Source organism: Hirundo rustica, chromosome 7, assembly GCF_015227805.2.
Source record: "Hirundo rustica isolate bHirRus1 chromosome 7, bHirRus1.pri.v3, whole genome shotgun sequence".
Classification (NCBI taxonomy): domain Eukaryota; kingdom Metazoa; phylum Chordata; class Aves; order Passeriformes; family Hirundinidae; genus Hirundo; species Hirundo rustica.
In genome coordinates, this window is record NC_053456.1 from 32,637,264 (window position 1) to 32,660,665 (window position 23,402).

At 38.5% G+C, this 23,402-nt stretch overlaps 1 long non-coding RNA gene across 2 annotated transcripts in view; it reads right to left on the reverse strand.

The window, feature by feature from the left end:
• The window catches only part of LOC120755251 (uncharacterized), a 115,976-nt gene that overhangs the window by 11,793 nt on the left and 80,781 nt on the right, over positions 1–23,402 (reverse strand). The window contains exon 3 of one of the 2 annotated variants that reach the window (XR_009208031.1): positions 5,924–6,021. The exons of the other annotated variant lie outside the window; for it this stretch is intronic. This is a non-coding gene — a long non-coding RNA (uncharacterized LOC120755251). Of the gene's footprint in view, positions 1–5,923; positions 6,022–23,402 lie in introns of those variants that run through there. 2 annotated transcript variants of the gene reach the window in all.

A 23,402-nucleotide genomic window follows, 5' to 3' on the forward strand; every position in this document is an offset into this window, starting at 1 on the left:
TCTCAATTTCCTTCCTTCTGTTTTTACTTGGCTTGTTGTGAAACAACGTAAGTGAGGAGATTCTGCTTCTCCTGGTCTGTTTTTCTATCCTGTTGTCTTTAGAAAAATTAATAAAAAGAAACATCAATAAAACAGAAAAAAGGAGAAGAGTACAAGAAATACTTTCACACAGGGGTTTTAATGTTCTTCTAGCTTGATTAACAACCTGTCCATCCAATCGATTAAAGATTCAATCAAGACAGGCATCTTCCATTCATTTATATAATTACAATGCAGTATCCAGGAGAATCATAATGGTACCAGATGACAGAATCTCTCTAGTACACAGAATATTAACTTTACCTGATCTTACGATTACATTGTCTTTTAAAGAAGACATTATCAGGGGAGGCCCACACAAGCATTATTCACACTGATATCAATATCAGAAGAGGTGAAAATAGCTAGACCAGCAGTACAAACCATCCTATTTTTGTCAGTTAAAGTCAGCTATTAAAAGCCAAAGACAGTGCTGATATCTCCCTCCTGGTCTGAATCCTATGAAGTAATGATTTTAGAATTAAATTAAAAGTTTAAGGTGCCTTTCTTGAATGCATTCACTATTTTCTGTGAGATTTAGAAGGGGTTTTGAGTGAAGACCATTACTTAGCAAGGATAATTTAGAAGCAGTGAAGGTGGAAGTAAAAGAGTGAACAACAAAACAAAATCCAGAAAGACTGTAATTTATAAATCAAATCAAGCAACCAACAAAACCAACGCCCCTCATATACAAAAATCAGTACTAACTGTTCCTTTGTGATGTTCCTAAATTTTGATTTTAGCTGAATGTCAGTCTCCTCCAAACATGCAGTAATGATGTTAAAACCACTGAGTTCTCCTGCAATCATCTCTGACACTTCATTAGAAGTGTTCCAGAAACAACACCTGAGCAATTTATCCTCATCAAAGCACTCTCATATTGGTGCCATGGAGAATCAAAGGAAGGAGAAAACCCCACTCCCAGCCTACACATAAATACCAGGCGTGTTCCCACAAACCATGGCAGGCTGCCTAAAGGTTTCTAAGGCTTCATTTTATGACAGAAGACTCCTCTGTTCTCCTGGAAACAGAGAGATTTTTCCAGAGCAGAACAGTGACAATCAGCCTGGTGCTAACATTTCTGCTCTGCTAGTGAAGTGACACACTGAACCCTGCAATGAAACATGGACCATCCTTCCCAAAGCAGGTGTCCTGCTGCAGCTGGAATTCCCACTGCACTGCCCAATGACTTCTGGAAAAATGAGAATAGCACAGGAAGATAATAGAATCCAAGTCTTTGCAACACGACAGTGAGAGATGTAAGACTGATTTTGGTCATTTTTTTAAAGATCAGATAGCTACAATTTTGGTTTTGTTTTCCCATGTCTTGAAGCACGCGAAGGGAATTCTTTGGAGATGAAATTGAGCAAAAGGGCAGAATCCAAGACCCAAAACTCTACTCACTTGACAGGACTTGGCCACAGATGCTACAGGGTAATCTTCCCTTCAGCATATTTAATGTGAAAGCAACATCCCCAAAATCACATATTGCCTTCTCCCAGACCACTGTGGGCCCATAAGCTTTGTTGATGTGGATATGATCTTCCTTCTCTCTAGCACCTCCACTAAGGTGTGGCATTTCCTACAGATTTGTATTTCTCCTATTTCAAGTTGAAAGGCTGGAGAAAAGTAGCCTGCTTAAACCAGAGATTTCAGCTGAATCAAATGCAAAAATCAGACAGGTAAAGTGCACAGTAAAACTGCTTAATCTCTGTGTTAAAACCCGCTGCAAGCTCATTAGAGCATATGAAAAAGAAGCAGCAATAGCATTTGAATAATAGTGGAAGAGGGGAAATTTCATGCTTCATAGTAAAACCCCCACAGTTTATCTGCTTTACCTTCATGTTTTGCCAAGTTGGATAAGGGTGATACTTTTCATTCAGATCCTCATAGGATAAATGAAGCTGACCATAACTTAAGAATTTATTTCAAGTTGCTCTTTGTTCCTGGATTTGCACCTCCCTGACTCATCACTGCAAAGGAGGACGTAAAAATCTGTTGTTCCAAAGGAGTTTGGGTGTCACGGTACACCCTCAGATGTAGCTACATTTGGAGAAACAGTTTGCATAGGCTTGTTTTCAGTATCCCTCAACTGATCACAGAATCACAGAGTGTTTGAGGTTGGAAGGGACCTTTAGGGATCATCTCATTCCAACTGCCAGCCGTGGGCAGGGACACCGGCCACTAGACCATGCTGCTCCAAACTTCATCCATCCTTGGACACTTTCAGGGATGGGGCAGCCACAGCTCCTGTGGAAAACCTATTCCACAACCCTCACCGAATTTTTTCCTAATATCTAACCTAAGCCCATCCTTTTTCAGTTTGCAGCCATTCCCCTGTGTCCTGTCACTACATGCTCTAGTAAAAGAACTCTCCATCTTTCTTGTAGGCTCCCTTCAGGTATGTTTCAGTAGACCTCTTGTAGAGGGTAGAAATGAGCTGAGACAGACTCCTTGTTTATCATGAAAAGGGCCCTGGTTTATTCCTCTGTACAGCTCAGCCATCCTGACTCCAACCATTCACTGACCCTGGCTGCAGCAAGCTCCTGCTGTAGGTTTCCCTGGCAGCCTCTGACTGCTGGTTATTTCCTGCTAAACTCTGACTGCAGGGATCAGTTTGCAGCCTCTGACTGCAGGCTTTTACCCAGCTAGACTGTGACTGCAGGCTCCAACAACAGGCTCTGACTGCACACCCAGACTGACCTCACAGCAGGAGTTCTCTTTCCCCAGGATCCTCCTGCTTCATGATTCTCCCCTCACCAACTCACCCACTCCCTTTTATCACACTTATCTTTATTGGACACAGCTGTGACTCATCGGGGCACGCTGTACTGTGTAATTAACGCAGCTGTTACTGATCACGAACAAGGTTGCCTGTATTCCCTTCTCCCACAACTGGAAAACTGCACTTTAGGTCATCCCAAAGCCTTCTATTTTCCTGCCTGACCAATCCCTCTGGTCAACATTTGGTGTCTCCTCTGGACTCGCTCCATGTCTCTTCTGTGCTGAGGTCCCAAAGCTGGATGCAGCACTGGAAGCAGGGTTTCTCTCTCACTTGAGCAGAGGGGTAGAATCACCTCCCTCCATTAAGAGAAAACAATTCTGTGCTATCTTTTATCCTCATTAATCCAACTTTGATCCTAAAATTGTGACAAGTGGTATAACTCTGCAACAAGAAACTTTCCTACAACCCTCCTGAGTGCTTTAGAGTACATTTCCCATGTATTCCCAATGAACACTCCTAAATGAATGCCAAATAAGATAAATAAAGGCCAGAAATGTGTTTGTTCAAAAAGGGTCAAAGTTACAAAGAAAGGACTGGACTAATTCAACTTCAGTAATGCCTTGGCTACCATCATAACAGAGAGCCAAGGCAGAGATGGTGCACACAAGCTCTTGGAAAGATTTTTCTTACCACCTTCCTACTCTTGAAGATTTCAAAACGCTTCCTGGGAGATGTTACTTTTATTACAATACAAATCTGCTAGGCAAACAACATAGGCTATCTAAAGTGTGTAGTGTATATATTTAGCTCTTCGTCTTTCATGAAGCAATTATACTGAAAGCAAAATACCTTCATTCAAACAAATCAGCAACTTCCTTTCTTATTAAAAAATAATAATAATAATAATAATAAAAAAAAAAAGAAGTAAAAAAAATCCCCAAACTACTTACTTCAGCTAAGAACAGAGTGCACCTTAACAAAGTCCATAACCAGCCTGGACTGGTTATACCCTTCAAGAAACAATTCCATTTCAGACACTCATAGCCACATAGGCAAAAGGGCAGATATTTGGGTATCAGCATGCACAATTTAATCTTAATTTATTTGCTTTTTCCAGAAAAAGCCTTCAATTGCACGCTGAACAATACTGTATTTGATATTTAGCTTTTCATTTCTGATGGTTGCTTTTTTCTCTGCTCCCAGTACCAGAATAGAATCACAATAAAGTCTCATTTTAAATATCAATTTTAGCAATTCAAATTAAAACACTAAAAACTTGCACTGGCACAGTATTGTTTCAGAGGAATTTTGGACTCTACTCACTGAAAAGTAATTAAATCAGCATTTGACAGAGCAGATGATTTGTTTTCAAGGGTAAATTAAGGTGAACCTGTGGTTATATGGGCAGTGAAGGGATATTTCACTTGTTATCTACCTAGAGAGCCCTGTTCCCCTTGTTGACATAGCAGTATTATTGCAGGGCTCAGAAATGTGTAAGAGTTTCAAAGTGAGAAGGTTAGGAGGTAGATTTGTTGAAACCATTCAGGCCAAAATAAGTATTTATCCCTAAATGCAATCACACGTTGCCTGACAAGTCAGAAGTACAGCTCCTTCTACAGACAGATGCATGTTCACATTAGTGCTAAGTCATAATAAAAACTATCCTTAGACTTAGAAAAAGAGACTGAAAACGCTGCTGTGTTGTGAAAATCACAGGGTATAAGGAAGAAGAAGAAAAAAGCTTCTTGCAACCTGGACAGATTCTGATTTCCAGTTGCTTTCCAGCTCTACACAAGCAGAGCCCCCTTGATTTCTTGATGTTATTTCCAATTCATGGCAACAAAAGCAAATAATAGCACACAATGAAAACTAGCTACGACCACTGTAAAAGGGAGCAAGCTTCTGTATTAGGATGACACTGCTCCAGAACATCCAATTCAAGGCAAGTTTGTGGTTTTCCTCAATTTTCTGTAAACATATTCTAAAGAAGTTATGCACTGGCAGCAAACAGAAAACTGTCTGAAAAATTGCATTTAATGGCTTAATTCTATGACCACCACCTTCATTCATTTTCTAAACATTTTTCACCACTTGGTGAGGAATAAAAGACAAATTGCATTTCTTAACACTGAAAGAAGAGGCAAAACACAGGATACAAAATACTGTAAACACTGAAAGAGGATGATGCTATAATTTGCTGGTGCTAATAAAGAGCTTGGGGCTCACTCTCCTTAATATATATATATATATATATATATATATATACACACACACTTCAGTTCTGTAACTTTGATACACTGGCAAAAGGGACCAGATCAACAAATAAGCTATGTAACTTCAGTTATAAGTACTACCTGGGTATTAATACAGTCTTTCGTTTAACGTTCAGCCCAACACTATTTCCTCTTCCAAGATTTCCTTTAATAATATTTCTGTGCATTTTATTACAAGTTATCGAGTACTAACTTCTCATGCTTGTTTCTCCCAGATAACTGCAGGCACCAATAGTATGGTGTTGTGTGGTTTCCCCCATCCTACAGATATTTCTCCTTTGTTATTTTAAGTGAGAAAAGCAGGGCATGAAAACAAATCTAAAACACAATAAACGTAATAATAGCCTATAATACATTTTCCACTTCTTTTAGAAAGCATGTACATTATATAAATTAACACAAAAAATTGACCTAAAATCGTGGCAAAAAAATGTGGGGAAGTGGTGTCATTTCCTACTAACAATAAAGCCATTTCAGATTCAGCCTGTCTTTTATTATAAAAACCAATTGGTTTACTGCGGTAAACGTACACAGGACCTGTTGTTGTGAAAATAGTCATGGCTATTAACTAAAGATGTACACAGGACTACTACATGAATAACACAAGTTACATACGTGGTTTTTACCTCAGTCAAAGGAACTGCGTTAGTTTTTGTGCTAAATTATCAAGAACAGTGACCATCTGCATTCACAGATGTGCAGAACAGATTGTACTTCAGTTTTGAGGAGGAACTCATGGTTCCGTACTCCAAATTTCTTACCTACCTTTTAAAAGGAAACAAATCTGAAGAAGTCAATCCTAATTTTTGTGGTGCAGTTCTGCTTTCCAACCTACCTTCCGTGTTTTGGCCACTATATTTTAGTTGGTTTGATCTTTTTTTCCAGTCTCTTGTCCTGTGTTTGCTTTTCCTTGAAGTTCAGAATTATTTGTTCCCACAGCAGGGACTGTAAAAATTAGAAAATAGATTTTTTTTTTTTTCTAAAATACTCTTATTGATATTTGTCCCTCATGACTGTCGGTTTCACTAACTGTTTACCAGGAAGTGGCTAATGAAAATGAAATAGACTGAGCTTGGTAAAGCTAAAGGAATGGCTGACCTCTTCCCGAAGGGGTACAGAGAAAGCCGTGTATTAATTGAATGTAGACTTTGAAGCTGGCCAGAATTCATCTGCACTGGAAGTACTGCTTGTGCTCAGGGAGCTGGGGACCTGGGGAGAGGGCTGGGCGGTGCAAGGGATGCTTGAGATTCCACCAAACCCACCAGCGACAAGAAGCCTTTGGTCCGTACTTCTATTCTACGCAGCTTCTAATTCCTATTGTGCACAAAGCACTGTCCAGCTTCCCATTCTCATGTACTGTATTTAAATTTATGTTTAATAGCTCCACGTGTGTCAGCATGTATACAAACAAATCTAACAGTCAATTTTTATTTTTTTTTTCCCCCATTCTAGCACCAAACCACATTTTCAAATACTGGAAACAAGCGTGGTGATTTTCTGGGCCATAACTCAGTGTCCCAGAACACACTTATTAACAGTTAAAGGAGAATTCTTAAATCGGGCTAACAACACTTTAGCATATCAGCACTTAAGAGAAGCACATATGGTTCTGCCTTCTGCCTGGCTCCATGCTGCCAACAGGAAGAGTAGGAACTTAATTTAATGTTGGCACTTAATAGGAATCTATTTTCTTCTCATTAGCAGAACTTTTTTGCTTCACATCTCTGGCCCAAGATGGACAAACTTTGACTAGAGTGACTAAAGCTCCTAACACAAATAGGAAGCCCTAGCAAAAGTAATTACAAAGGTTTATGCCTGCCACGAAGGTCAGTGCATCCTGGAGCGGTTAATCTTAGAGCTATTTCATCCATTTGCTCAAAAAAGGCGAGTAGAGGCTTTTACTTCACAATGAAGAATCTTTCAGTTAAAGCGTTTCAGGATCAGAAGCAATGTTGAGCTCCAAACTCATCATCCCTGCCTCTTCCTAGTAAGGATATACATATCCCTGCAAAGCATGGTGAAACACCCAGTGGGATTCCATGGGACAGAAGCTCTGTCTGCAGAGGAAGAGGCCATGTGAATCCGGGAGCGCAGCCTGCTTTCCTCTGGACCACAGTCCCTCTCCTAACAGATGCAGTTGCACTGACTTACTAATATTACTTTCCTGTACAATAATGTCATATTCAAGGAATTTTTTGATGTAACCTAGACTTGCCCCAGATTAGCAGAGGGGGGGAAAAAAAGTACACTTCTGAAAAAACTTGGCATTTAGTGGAAGTTTACTTCCGTAAAGCTTCAGCAATCACAGCAGCAAAGCTGGTCCTGCAATTAACCCCTTTCCTTAGCCCAAAAGCCCTTCCAAATACCATCAGTTCTAGGAAAAAAAAAAAAAAAAAAAAAAAAAAAAAAAAAAAAAAAAAAAAAAAAACCACACCTGGGTCTGCACTATTGTGACCTCCTCGACCCTTAGACTTTTCTATGCCAAAGCAAGGCACATTAATAGTATGAAGGTGTCTGAGCAGGTGGAGACTCTTTTTAAGAATTGCAAGAACCGTAAAACTCAAAAAGTCTTTGAGTAAAAAAAGTTGAATGGCAACCTGCAACAGTTTTGCAATCCAATACTACTCTCCAGGGAAGATTATCATAAGTGAACTTTCTGTGCAAACATTTATTAGAACTAAAATCCATGTGACTGGAGTGTATAAAAGGTTTTATGTTGAACTGACAGTATATTAAGACTTTCAGGTTTATATCCATCTTTCGCTAAGTTTCCAGAAGAACAAACTTATTTTTGCAAGTTAGCAGTCGATAGTTGAGATTTTAAAGAAAGGAAATTCTATACAGAGGCATATTAATATTTTTATTTAAATTAGCTCACAGGTAAATATCCTCCTTTATCTCCCTTCTTTTAAATAATCAACTTTAAATATTTATGACCCACCAAAGGATTTAGGAAGCTGAGCTAAACCCTCTAAATGTCTTTATAACGCCATTTGATGTGTCAGAAATTTTAAAATAACATTGAGAAAACCAAGGAATTTCCATTCACACTGGATCAGTGCCTTAGGCCTCCCAGATCTTTAATACTGTGGCTGAGTTTGCAGCTTTGGAGCTGACATATGGGAGTTCAAACTTTGAGAGGATGCAGGCAAATGTATCGGCTATCACTTAAGTTCTAATAAGCTCTGTTCCCTAAAGACTTCATAGGCTGCACAGGGGAAAAACTTATTTAATATACAAAGAGAGGCTACAGCAAAGTAATTTTTCTCTGTAACCTGATTCAAACCTGACTTCTTCAGCATATTGTGTGAGCCATATTTTACATGTGTGGTCCCAGTTCTAATTAACACCCGTGACAATTACTGATTTTAATCTTCCTGTACAATTTTAGCTCAAGCCCAAACTGCTTAAGAGTTGGGTGGGTTTTTTTTTTCTTTTGTTTCCCAAATTAATTAACAGTTGCTGCTGTCTTGCCAACGGACCACATTTTCCTTTGCTGTCTGTCTCACCATCCACACACAGAGCTCAGAATCCCAGTGAGTTGGTTGTGCTGACACTTCACACTGGTTCTGAATGAAATGACGCATTTTAACAGTTTATATTTATTTAAATTAATCACCTGTATGGAGCTACCAGGGTAATGCTGTGGAAAAGGCTTCGAGGCATGGACATGGTTTCCAGACAGTGGGCAAAGATCTGATTGTTGATTGCCCTGTGGACATCACCACACTTTTCCCCATGTAGTTTAGTCTTTTCTTTAGACAACAGAGTAGAGCTTTCCTGGATCCTCAATTACATTTCTGGCTAACAGCTTGCTCTTAGGTATTCCCCACGACTCACCTGAACTAGCTCCACAAATCTGTGTACAACCTCTTGACACACTAAGAAATTCTAGTGTAAAGTCTCTCATTTAAGCGCCTATTCCATTAAACCTTTGTCCATGGGCAAGGAAAAAGAGTCAAGAAACAGGTGGACCTATGATAGGGATTAGACATAAAGATAGCCCTAGAAAGGAAATGGATTTCCAGAGCTAGGCCCTACAGTAAAAAGGAATATCTTTCTTAAAAAAAAAAAAAAAAGGGAGAATGCACAAGTCAGACAAGATAAAAAGTCAATGTTAGTACAGCTCGCTTAATTGCTTAGTCCTGAACAGTTCAGACAGAAAGATATGATATGAAAATAATTATAAGAACATGAAAATATTCTCAGGTTAATAGAATTCCAAATTTCACCATTAAATCATAGACAATTAGTTTCTACACTGTGGCTACTTCTAAGAGCCAGCCAAAGTTCTCGGGCCTCAAGAGAATTATTCAAATGTCAATGTAGATGCTCTCAAGAAAATTCACTGAGGACAAGGTAAAGAGATGATGCCCATGCACAGGTCATTTAATCTTTCCCTGCACTGCACACCGTCAGTGCCAGTGCACTCTGCAGACCCTCTCTGCAAAGCTGTGCTGAGACTTAGTACAGGTATTAAGGTTACAGGAGTAGACTTGAGACATCATCATCTTCTATTCTTTCATACTCTGGGAAAATGAAGACACCAAAGTTGCCTTATAAATATTTCATAAGCCTGAAATGAAACCCAAGAGCTGCTCAGAGTCAAGCCTTATCTTCTTGATGACTAAGTTAGAAATCTCTTCTGTCTCTTATGAGGAATTCTTTTGTTCAATGGCTTGGTCACAGAAGCCCCACTGCCTCTGAGGGGAGCTGGGACTCTCAACCTACCCTTCTCTCCTGCCTCTCTTGCTTGTCCCTTTTCCTTCCACTACAAAGACTGACTTGCTGCCCTGGAAAGCTTTTTGAAGTTAAGATCTTAATACAATTTCTTCCTTTGTTTGATATAGAAATCTCTGATCTTCCTCTCTTCAGGATTCTCTTCCCCAGTCACGTACCCCTCTTGGAGCTGTGAGAAGATAGCTCTGAGCATTTCAACAAACACTTGTTGTAAAAAATCTGGAATTTGGGCTCTCCCCTTCACATTCCCTCTCCCCCAAACACACTATTTTGTCTAATATAAATAAAGCATTAAATACCTAGAGCTAATTTAGAGGAAGTCATCTCAGATGAAGCAGTTCTAAAGTTTTTTAAGACTGCTGTAATCCACCCATCATAAGAAAGATATTAATTGTAAGTATCTTGCCAAATTAGGTTTGGGGTGTTTTTATTTTTTAATACTAACTCAAGCAAAAAAAAATAAAAAAAGAAAATCACAATTCTTTATTCTGTCCATTTTTCACTGCTTTGGTTTCATAAAGAGTGGAAGGTGCAGAGGCATAAATGTGAAAAATATACTGTATATTGTATTAGAAGACAGAAGCCAAGATCTAGATGTTGTCGGAGAAGAACATTTAAAACAGCAAAATATGGAACAGGATTACAACTCCAGGGCAAAATCAGATGGCTCCTTTGTAAGCACTTCAATTGCACATACAAATAGAGTGATTGCATCTAATAGAGGAGACAAAGAGGAAAATAACCACAAACACAGACGGATACGTGGGTTTCCTACATGGATGGTTAAGAGGAGTGTATCTGTATCAGCACAGACCCATACACATGTCAAAATTGGAGGTACAGCTGAAGGTAACCAGCCCTAAGATGAACTAATAAAAACAGCTCATTATTTCTATGTAGCCACATGGCCCTTAAGAATTTTCTTTGTTAGCAAAAAGAATTGTATTTGCTCCAATTACCAGCTATGGTACACAGGCAAATTATTGGCCTCGTTTCTTTCGTTTTAATGGTTTTTTATTATTTCATTTTGTTATAATTTAAACACACTTATAATAATCTTATTCTTGTTTTGCTTAACAGTCTTAAAAGTTATTAGATATATATTAGCTAACTGAAAGTTACTTCCAGTTTTGTTTGCCCCCCCATCAGGGTTATATGAGATAAAGTACCAGCTCAAAAATAATCTTTAACAAATACTAAATTATTAATGTGTTAATAAAACAAGAACAAATGAAACTGAAGAAAAACTATAATTTGCATTCCTAGTATGATAATCATGACTTTGGTCCCCGATAATAAAATATTTTAACACTTTTATTATGGCTTACCCTTCTTACTGCTCACCTCCTTCATGAACCTTAACTTGGACTAAGTGCTTGGAGACAGAGGGTGAACAACACTTTTGTAATTATCACCCCTACTATAAAGAGATAAGTCTTTTAATTTTCCAGTGGCTACCAAACAATTAATTATGTTATTTAATAATCTGAGCTAAATCCCCTTAACTCAAAAAGGGAAAATATTTGGTCCAAAGTATTCAAATAACTCCATTCATGTAGGAAGATGCGCACAAGTAGCCATAGCATGAATTCCTGCTTGGGCTTGCTTTTTCTGTTGTTTTTAAAACACCTTCCAAAGCATTGCTGATTTCTAGGAAATCTTTTGTGCAACACACTATGGTGCTAAGAACCCAACAGAGCCCTGAAGTCAGTTTTTTTCTGAGACAAGGACACAATGTCATCTCACTAATTAGAAAAGGTTCTATCATTTAAGACCCTTGGAACTATTTTCAGGCTGTTTAGCAGTTATGGGAAAACTACTGAACACTAGTGAAAATGTTATAAATAGACTGCTTGCTTGCATTAAATTATTAAATAATCCATCTACTTCACTGTGCAGTTGCACAGTTCCACTAATCCACCTTCCTTGGCTTTCACAGCAGATAAACTCTGAGTTCACTCTTTTTTTAGTCTCACAGGTAAAAGGTTTTATACAGTCAGAGCAGGAAAACACTCAGAGTAGAACCAAGAGCAGGCACAGTTAACAAAAAACCTCCCACCAGCACAGTGATGTGGGAATGCTCCAGGCAAAGCCTCCAGAACCAGCACTGGAAGAAAGCCAACCTGAGAGCACCCCAGCCACTCGGCTTTTAGGAGGAGTCTCCTGCAGCAACACACCCTCTGCACTGTTCCCAGTCTTCGTTTCGGCATGGAGTAGAGGGAATGGTTCAGAACAAAGCCAAAAGCCTCATCTTATAGCTAAGCAATGCAGATGATCAGGATACTGCCCACATGCTCTGACCTTGCTCACACACTGCAGACACAGCTCAAGTCTCTAAGAGAAGCCAAACTGGGTAGAATTCAAGGACATCTTGTGTATTCAGCCTTTTTCTAAAGACACCGTGCTAAGGCAGAAGTTCCCTGTGATACAATTTATAGTAGTGCCACTACACAGTGCTATAGTAATTCGTGAATGTACATGATAATTTCTTTAGAGGCTTATTCTGCTTTGGTGCAGAAATGAAACACTGCCCAGCTCTGCTCCACACAGGTCTGGGAATATAAACTCGGTCTCCTCTGATTTCAGCAATGCCAAAAAATTCTTGGATTTTACTCTGGCAGTCTCCCAAGGAGAGGAAATCGGTGATTTATAGGAAAAGATAGCTATAAAAAGCTCTTGCTTTCCTCAGTTTTAATTGACTACAGCACCATTGGCCTTTAAGATTCACTTCCCCTCTAGATATCTTTTTAAGATACAACATGCAATTTGCAGAGTGCAGATTAGACTGCGTCTGTTTGTTTCCTCATTTCTCTTCTAAGAGAAAGCCTCAAGAACACAGACAGCGGGAGTGTGGAAACCACAGCCATGCCTGTCCCAGCCAGGCCCCAATCTGCCTGGATGGCATTTCTCTGGTATTAACATTTCCTATCAAAAATGTGCATCACCACACTGTGGATGCTGTGGTACATCTGACACCGGGTATATCCATTGCAAGTATTTATATGCAGATATATGCAAGGCACAAGGCCAAAGCTGCAAATCCCTCTTACCAAGCATGCTCTTTAATACTGGCATTAACACCAGGGAAGCATCCTCTCAAGCTGTGTGGGATGCTGTCGTCTGGAATAGCAAAATTGCACACCACTCAGGCTAGCTGGGACATGGGAGGCTTAGATCCTCAGTGAAAGCCCTACTCAAAGAAGAGGAGCAGAACCATTCTCACCCATCAATCCAGATGTACACCTGAACTAGACCCATTCTCAATAATGTTGTTCCCCATAAACCCACTAAGTCCCCCTCTTTTCTCCTATTTGTGCTTGTCCACAGAGAAATTTCAAGGTGGTATAAAACAACAGCTGTCCAGGAGGGGACAGGGGCTGGCCCTTCTCTGTGCCGCTGCTCTTGGTACAGAAGTTTTCTGTGTAACTATTTCTGCTGCTGAAATTAGCAGCCTTTGCCTTCCACACTGAGAAGCAGCAGTTTTGGTGTGATATTAAGCCAATGATCACAATACAGAAAAATGCCTGTGTAGAGCATGTGAGTGATCACAGAGCCATCCAGTGGACCAGCAGGAAAAGGAAGGAAGGAAGGAAAAGTCAACGGAAAAAAAAAAAAGAGCGAGATGAAATTATACGCAGGGAATCAAATACCATTTCACTCTGCCAAAGGTTTTCCTATAGCTATCTTGGGAAATGACTGATAATAATGATGATGATAATAATAACAACTTTTAAAAGTCATTATTTAGAAAATGTGAATATACCTGGACTCTGCAGAGATGTTAAAGAGCAAATTTTCCTAACCTATATCTTTAGTGCCACTTTCTCCTTACACAATAAAAACTGGGAAAAGAGGAGGTTTTCCCCACCTTTCATAATGCCCCAATCCTATTTTCATCCATTTCTGCCTCTGTCATCTTCTTTTTCACTGAAAACTCTTTCATGGATGAAATATTCATAACCAATTATTCTTGATCAGTCTTCACGCACTTCTACACTCTCAGTATCAGAGACAAAACAAGTTTTCTTTAAATAGCTTTTCCCAGTGCAATGCCTACATTTAGTTTTAATCTGAAACAACACACGTGCTAGCTAGCAGGGCCCATACACTGCACAAATATTTACTGCCTAAACTCCTCCCTCCTGACTTGTTCACAGTCTTTAGCAAAACAGCACTTATTGTTACAAAACACACAAGAAAAAAGGTTTTCTGTGTAGAAACAGCATTCAGTTAATGGAGACAGCAGGTGAAACAAAAGAGTCTGACTGGAATTACAAAAACATTTACACCAGAATTTCATTTTCTTGCCACCCATTTTATCATTTTTATTTCAGTTTAAGCAACACGGTATTAATTTTTTGCCTTGTAATACGGAGCACTGGGATTAAAAACAAGAATTTTTTTACTCCAAAAGGTTTGAGATCTTTATTGTAACTGACTGAAACTCTTAAGTAATCACTCAAGACTTTGTCACATTTACAAAAGAGAACCCAGAAAGAAGTTGCAATTTATTAGATATCCTGATAGGAAAAAACTGCATGGAGTCCCTGGATGGGACACACAGGCAAGTAGTAACTCTCTTTGGTGGTCCCAGATTACAAGAGAGACATAATTCAATTTGCAACAGTAAGCAAACATTTTTCTAGATACTATGGGCAACAAAAAAAATGCGACTCATCATTCTGCTGGAAGTGACTGTTCCCACCAGTGTTCCTGAAATGTTACAGAAATAAGCTGCAGTTATTTATAAATTAGATCTCTTCTCCAGGTTCCCCTGCCTTTCCAGAGCATCACGTTAGCTCACCTTTGACAAAACAAATGGCAGTTCCTCAGCTTGAACTTGGAAATTGTTCAAGCAGCACAATTGTCAGCACAAAATGAGCATTTTGGAGGCATGATTGAAGTGTTTTGACCTTAATAGGTCCCTCCATATGGAGCTGTGCTTGCAGGTCTATTGCTCTGTGCTTGGTTGAGGAAGAGAGGAAAAAAGAATGGAAAAATGGAAAGATATGGATAAAAGATGTCTCCATACCCCTTCCATGCCACCTGGGCCTCCACACCACATCACACATGCTCCTCAGTGATGTGCTTGCACAAGAAACAACCAGACAAAGTTACACCACGTGAAGAAAAGCTGACTTTATTCCTTCATTCCTTAATTAATCAGAATCCTGCTATACTTAGGCAGAATTCCTAGGGTTTAAATGCTTGTAAAGGGGGGAATTTCACAGTTTGCAACAGAGACGCAGAACTCTAGAAATAAAACTGGAATAGCCGGAATGGGACCGTTTATGGTAGGGTTTTATCCCTGTTCCATCCATATGCAATTTCCCTGATGGGTACACAACATAGTAAACTAAGTCATTTGCATTGAGGGATGTGCCAGATAACGGAGTAGAATGGATGCCACATGCTTACAATATAAACCAGGGCGATATTTATATTATATTTCCAGACATCTCATGGGTAAATTCTAATTGTGCATTGCCTTTTTAAGATCAAATTTGGGCCTTGGCTCTATGGCTTGTCTATCTCACTCACAAGTCCCCACAGAAGTACTGCATTTCCCTCTCATACATGACAATTTTTAATACTATTTTAAAAGACTGGCTGAAAAGTATACTATAATTCTTGATTAAAATAGATATATTTGCATGCATATTTGCATCACTGAAAGTACATGGATTAAATCAATGGATTAAAACATAGGTGGTACTATGTGAATTGACTATTTATTCAGGTGACACATTAATGAGCAGATATATACTGTGTTTTTGATACAATTATTTCAATACCATTAGATACCTACTTTTTAATACCCTTAGATACCTATTTTTCAAAACCATTGTTACCTATTTTTCTTGTGATTAGAGTATACTCACAGGTATCTCATGTTATTATATGACAGAATCAGTGATAATTAATTAATATTTCTATAGATGTCTGTGATGGTTCTAGAGCAATTCAGAAAAAGCTGCAATATGTCGAAAGGACTTGTGAACTTGATGAAAAAAACTCAGCAGCACGTCCTGATCGTGCATCTCTTTGCCTAAAATATGGATGCCATTCTTTCTCCTTTAAGATTTCTCATCAGGACGATGGTATGCTGGAATGAGTGGGATTCCTGAATTTTAAAATATGGAACAAAAACTCACATGACAGTGTCATTTCAGACATCCTTTAAGTAGATACTTATATGTGAACACAGTAGAACAACTCTTCATCTTAGTTTAAAGAGAATCAGAGTCAAAATGTCTGGAAGATGTCAAGATGCCACCCAGCCCATTTGGGTTCCCAAGGCAGACACAAGATATACTCAACCTCTTTCTGTAACATATTGTTCTAACCTTTAAGCCCCTCCAGAAACTCCTAATATTTCAGTTCAATGATTAGTTGTTGTATTTTCTACCACTAAATTCTACAATACAAAGCCTAAACTCTGTAACTAATTAAAAAGTAAGGAAACTAGAAAAAAAAAAAATTAACTATAAATACTCTAAGTACATCCTTGAAACTCTGGACAACCAAAAAAGAAGTGGTGTAAGAGGCACACAGGGCAACTCAATAAAGCAAACATTTTAAAGACACTGTCGCACATGGATTGTTTCTTTGCAGATATATGCAGTGTGAGTATCATATTTTCTGCCATAAAAAGAAAGAATTTAGCAATAGAACACTGCTGTGACAATCAACTTTTATCAGAGTGTCCCTGTTTTATCAAATAAACATGTATGTGCAAACACAACACTTGATTTAAAGGAATTAAAACAAACCCAAGAATTTTTAAAAGCATATTTTCTTTTTTTTTAATCATGTGCTTTTATATTAGAAAATAATTTTCCTCTTTTTTTTTTTTTTTCCTCCTATCTAGGGATTGTTTTTCATTCCATTTGTATTAATGTCAGAGAAAAGTGTAATTATGGTAATATATATCAAACTTTCTTTCTGCAGCAAAGATAGCCATGAAGCAGATTTACACTTCTGGCAGAAAAAGAGCGAAAACAGAGGCTTCCCATTGTGAAGAAAGAAAAAAACAAACAAAAAACAAACAAACAAACAAAAAAACCCACACCTTGGAAGATAGAAATAAGACAAAGACCATCCTGAAAAAGTACAATCATAATATAAAGGAAGGATGATAAACGCAACTTCTCTGTGGAAAACTGGGAATGACACTATAACCCATTATACATACCTTTGTAGGTTCTTTTTTTTTTTTTCTATACAGAGAAAACACCCATTTTGTGTCATAAGACCACAGGTATTTAGACTGTTATTGAATGCCCAAGATCACATTTCCACAGGAATAAGGAGAGACCCAATAATACAACATGTATCCTGTTTTCTCTGCATTTAACGGTGGTTTATATGCAAAAAAAAAAAAAAAGACCTCCAAAAACCCCACAGGTTTGTTAAAGTTGAAGATTCGCACATCCTAGAGAGACACACAGGTGTGTATCCCAAAATGTCTTCCTACACCTCACCAGCTTCCCAGTTAAGTGGCACTTGTTTTCATCACTATTCACTAAATTATCTTATTGTTCCAGCAGAATAGTATAAGAAAAACATCGATTACAGCAAAGGAGATAATCAGTCACATAATAATAACACTTATTCAGGTACAGTAAGAGAGCAGCAGGTAACTGGTATTTACAAGCCTCTGCAGGGAAACACGGAGGCAATTGCTATTGTCCCCTCCCAAAATAAAATTATTCCAAAAGAACAATTGCAGAATCAACTGTCTAAAAACCCACAAAGGAACCCCTTTTTCCTCACTATGTGTCACAATACAGACAAAAGAACAGTACAAAGCATCTAAAAAGGTAGCACAGGCTCTTCAGAGAGAAAACAATTGAGGAATCTTGGATCCCCTTAACCTCCACACACAAACTCCTACAAATAGAGCCTTTCCTGGTATTAGAAACAGAGGATCCACTCAATTCTTCCCCACCCAGTGCAATACTGAGGTTTCCACTACAAACCACTGCTTACTTTTGGAGGGGAATTGCAAGAAGCATCCTCACAAACAAGATACCACCTGTCCACAGAGAAAATTTGTTTTCAGTCCTAAGTACTTAATGATTGACTTGTCACATTTGCTATTTGATATCCTTTATGAAAATTACATCCAAATGCAACTCCAAATGATTGAACTACATCCATAGTATACTCCCTTTTTTACCCATTTATCGTGCTACAACAATACAGAAATTTGGGGTATTAAGTCCTCTGTTTAGACAAGAAAATGGTCCTTCTTGCCCCCCATGGGACAAAAGGAAACTGGAACTGGCTGACATCTTTTACACTCAAGTCCATCCTACTGTCCTGGCAAACACCACAGCTCAAAAACATCTTATTACACTAGTCAGCCCCCACTTTTGAAAAGCAATTTATTTATTCCCTTCCACCACTCCCCCAGCTTTGACAGTCAAACTGAATTCAAACGTTCCTCCTGGTATTTGACACTAATCTTTTGCAAGGCGTTATCTTTCCAGCCAGATACGAACACAGGGTTCCTTCAACAGGCACCTGGGTGTGTATAAAGTGTACTTACACAGGAAAAGGCAAAACACCAAAGTGCAAAACACCTTCATCTCTGAAAACAGCATTTCCTACAAGGCCTTAGACCCTAGAGAACAGCAAGTGAAGTAGTAAGGATAAGGGGAAAACAAAGAGATCTGAGAAATCACATGTACTTAATCTTCAAAGCGCTGTAAAACCAAAGTGAAACATCTTTCTATTTTACATCAAAGCTGACTTTTTAAAGTGCTCTGCCCATTAACAAAGATGAAGCTGAGAAAACCTCTTGTTGCCAAACCCAGATGGCTGTTCCAGAGACCAGGGGCTGGAATTCACAGAGATTTGCTTTCTTCAGCAGCCACACCATTTCCAAGTGTCTTTTTATTTGTCACAGAAATCTAAAAAGTGGGCAGAAAGCCAGGTTTGCATACCCCACTTCCCCCATGCACATCTCACTTGGCATTTACTTCACATCCAAAGGAGCTCCCTTCCAAGACTTTGCCTAAATCTCAGTGGGCAGCCAGTTCGGGCATCATGTTTTCCTTTAGGATTGCACAGCACAACTGACATGTAGAGTAAAATATTTCGTTTTGGTCAGACGTCCTCCGTCTCACCTCCCAAGTGAGATCCCCAAATAGCAAAGTGATTTCCAAATCCTCAGCGCAGTGTGTGTCAAATCCTACAAAACACCGAGACATGAGACAGCAGCACTGGCATGGCACCAGCTCTTTGACAAAAATGAGAGTGGTGTTTTGCTGACTTGTGAAAGTAGATTGCAGCCCCAGCTGCTGTGCAAACTGAATCACATTTCCCACAGTGGGAAGGGAAAAGGAGTCTCCTCTCAGAAGTTTTTCCAGAAGCATCACCATGTTCAGGGCACATTTCCTCTCCTACTGAAGCCAAGGTAGGCAGATCTTCAGGAATTACAGAAAAAAAAAAAAAAAAAAAAAAAAAAAAAAAAAAAAAAAAAAAAAAAAACCCACACACACTTCAGGCACAAAGAAGCCCTTACAGATTCTGCTGGTGTATCATTCTAGGTGTTTTGACTAATTTTCCATGAATTTTCTGTAAATTATTAGGTCTGGGAAAAACTGTGACAAAGATTTGCCTTTTTTTTTTTTTTCTGGGGGAAGTAAAAGGCAGTACATCACATCCATGGGATCTAGTGACAGGTGGTTCACAGAGGTTGCACCGCAGAGGATCTCTTCAAGAACAAACCTTCCTGCCATGTAGAGTCAGATATTCATCTATGGCTTGTTTTTATCTTGTGTGGTTCGCAGGATTTTGTTTGTGAGATTATTTGTTGTTGTTTTTCAGGTGGTTTTTTGTTTTTTTTTCCTAGAAGTACGTGGCAGCAAGAAACAACTTTGATAGAATAATTCATGTCAAATCTAGCACAACCACACCAGGCTGAGGAGGTGTCCTAGATAAAAAACAAGGCTGGAAGAATGAGAGGAGTAGGAATACTGTATGAGTTGGTCACAGTATTGCTTTTCTCTATGAGTCCATTTGTAGCAATATAGGTAGATAAAATTCATAGAAGTGAAGGGAAGCAGAAAATACAATGGATTAACAAATACTGCCCAGAAGGAAGGTGTAATAGATTTTCTTTGCCTTTTTGCTATAACAATATACCTCTGATTCTCACCCAGCTGAATCAGTGTAAGACTTCCAAAGTCAATATTTGATATTTTTCCGTGAATTGTCATTGCTTTGGATGCAGACAACAAAATCCTTGTTTACCTTACCTCTTCTTTCATCAGAGAAGGATAATGAAGAAACTCCAAAATGAAAATGTGCAGAGGCACCCAAAGGTAGAATCTATACTTTCTTATTCTAGACAGGTATAATTGTATCCCAAGAGGAAAGTCCAAAACTGCAAAAAGATTTTATCTCAAGGCCAAAAGGATCAACTTCAAGCTGAAAAATACCACGAAAGGGAAACACTTGCCTAAAGACTCTTATTCAATGTGACACGTTCATTAGTAAACCACTAGTTTACCCCTAGTGATTAAAAATGTTGAACTTCCTAATGGAGTTCAAATTCACCATTGTGCTTTATATAGACAAAAGTATGTGTTTCTGCATTGGATCATCAACTATTGCTCAATAACATCTCCACGTCAAAGTAAAAGTAATCCCAAAAATTGAAAACCATGGCTTCGGCGCTTCTTCCTTGTTAGAACAGCAGCTCACACTGGGGCAGCCACATTGCAAGAAATACGCTGGCGGTTTATCAGAACAGAAAACAATTTCTTTGTAAACTGCTTAAAGAAAAACAAATATATAAAATGCACATATTTTATTCCCTTATTAATTTTTAAAATTGTTTCTCGGGCCTGCTTGCCTCCCAATAATGTTTGACCTGATTGCTTATGTCAGATATATTACGGACGTGTTACAAACCATGCTGTACTCCAAAGCAGATTAATGGTGAATATTTGGTTAGAGATGAGAAAACAGCAGTACACTGATTTTTGGAGAGCAGAATTAATAAGGCAATCTGCACAGGGCAGAGATCTGCTTTGCACAGGTTCTGTGGCTCGGGCAGAAAGGAAGGATGAGACTGCACGTAAGTGTTCTCAGACAACGAAACTCTTGCAATTATTCCCTAATGTCAATAGGAATTTTTGTTGGGAGATCAAAGTTTCACTGAAGTAAACAGGACATGCAGCTTAATATGTGACACTCTGCATTCATTGAAATGAATGCACTTGCTGGATGCAAGCAGCTGGCATATGACAAAGCATGGAAAGCTTTACCTAGAGTTCTGCCATTCCATCAGATCATAAGCAGTGCCTCACTGAAATTAGTGAGATTTTATATATTTATAAAATTATATTAAATTAAAATATTTATTGTGTTAAATTATATTAATTTTATTGCTGCTTTTAAAGATAGACATAGGAAGAAAAATCACTATTTGAAAGCAGCTTTTCTCTAAAATATCCACTCATTCTTGAAAAAAGCTTACTAAAATTGCAATTCTAGATGCGCACATATTTTCCAAAAGTTACCACACAAGTACATTTTCCTTGTAACCACCACCAACCCATAAAAACCCAGATGCCCTTTGTTCTTACCCAAGAAGAGAGACATAAATGATTCTGATGAACTCACACCAAGGATAAATGGAATTCTCTCGTAACATTTATAAATTCAAGACTTGACACGCTCCAACACTCCGCTTCTCCCTCCCTACTTTGCAGCATCCCTGTTTGAAATCTGCTGCTCCAGAGACTCTCAAACTGTTTCCCAAACCTGTTCCTTAATGTCAGTTCAGCATTCAATGGTCAGGCTACAATGTGCTTATCTGAATTTGACATTATGAAATGGAAGTGCTTGGCAGGGAGAGTAGGAAAAACACTTTCCCAGATGCCATGCTTTGAGCCCTTTTCTAGGTAAGCTGCATGTACATTCACAGCTGAAAAATCTTCTCATTTTGTCACAGGATTGCTTGCAAATATTCCATTTTACTTCAGAGTTGAGAAAAAAATGTCCAAGGAAGGCATGTAGCATTTGTTCTTTTTATTCTACTACTTAAGACTTTCACTGGAGAAGAGCAAATGAATATAAAATTTTCAGAGTGTACTATTGGACCATCAACTACACCATGCATTCACCTACCCAATTCCCAGTAAAATCCATCCAGCTGGCAGGGGATGTACCACAATGCTTTTCCATTTGAAATGGATGCTATCAAATAGATAATAGAAGGGGGGTAAAATTCTTCTGAAAATAATTTACAACTGCTTTCAAGGTCCAAAACAAGTTTCACTGGGAGGGAATCACTTTGATTACACATTCACAGTGCTCCAGCCTCATAGCATGCATCACTGGGCAGGGCAGATAATTGCTTGTGGGAGATAAGCAGCCATACCTCAGAGAGCTGGAGTGAACAGGGTCACTCAGGTGACCCCTGCACAGAATATACATCCCACACCACGTTTAGTTGAAGTTAACTTAGAGCAACAGAGTGACAAAAATACCATTCTGACATTGGATTGAAAATCAAGCTGCTAGTAAGTGTTGGCTTAGTCGTTCACCACCACAGAGTTAAAACTCCTTCTCTTTACCCCATTACTTTGTTTAGCCTTCTGGATGTGGTGGGAAACGAACAGAAAATGCAAATACATGACATCTGAATAAGCAGTTCAAGCACTCCGAGTGGGTGAGAGCTGTCTCAGCAAAACACTCTGTTTTTCAAAGTGTAAAATGCCTCCTCTTAAACAGCTGAGTTCACAATATCTATCCATTATCACAACATAAGGAATAGATTTTGGTCTCTCTGTCCAATATCTTAAATGACTACCAATACTGTTTGTCTCAAAAACTAGACAAAACATTCTACCTCCTCTGAAAACCAGGAAAAACCTTTCTACATCTCCTAGTCATATATATATATATATATATATATATATATATATTTAATATACCGCTCTCAAAATCATATGCACATGTTTTAAACCACACTTCAAATCCAAAATACATGCAGAATGGTTCTTGCTCAGGATTTACAACCAGAAGCTGAAATAGGCACTTGATGATTGCATCTGAAAGTCACCAGTCACAAAGAAAATCCATCTACCTTCTCATGCAAAATTATCTTTTGTTACTTATTTTGTCTGTCAATCTTCATCCAGATGGTTTAATCTTCTCTTTCAACGTCTGTCAAGAATCTATGCCTGAATCTTAAGTGATTATTGAAAAACTTTAAACAATCTGCTGTCTTATTCAATTGGTTTTTTGTCCTCTAAATAGATATTAAATCAAATTGTAGTTTGTAGAACATGAAGAGAGTGAAGTGAGACATATTTGAGCCACATCCTTACTCAGACAGATGCTACTGAGGACCCTTAGTTGATATGTTCTTTTACTACTTTTGGTATAAAAGGAATACAGAGAGAAACTTTAGAGTGATTCAGTGTCAGTGAATAGATTTGACACAGCATCACCCTCACAGTTGAAGGACATATTCCCATTTAAAATAACTGTCAGTAGATATTTTTTAAATTATTTGGTGGTTTTTAACTCCTTTATCCAGCAAAGAAAACTGTATTTAACTT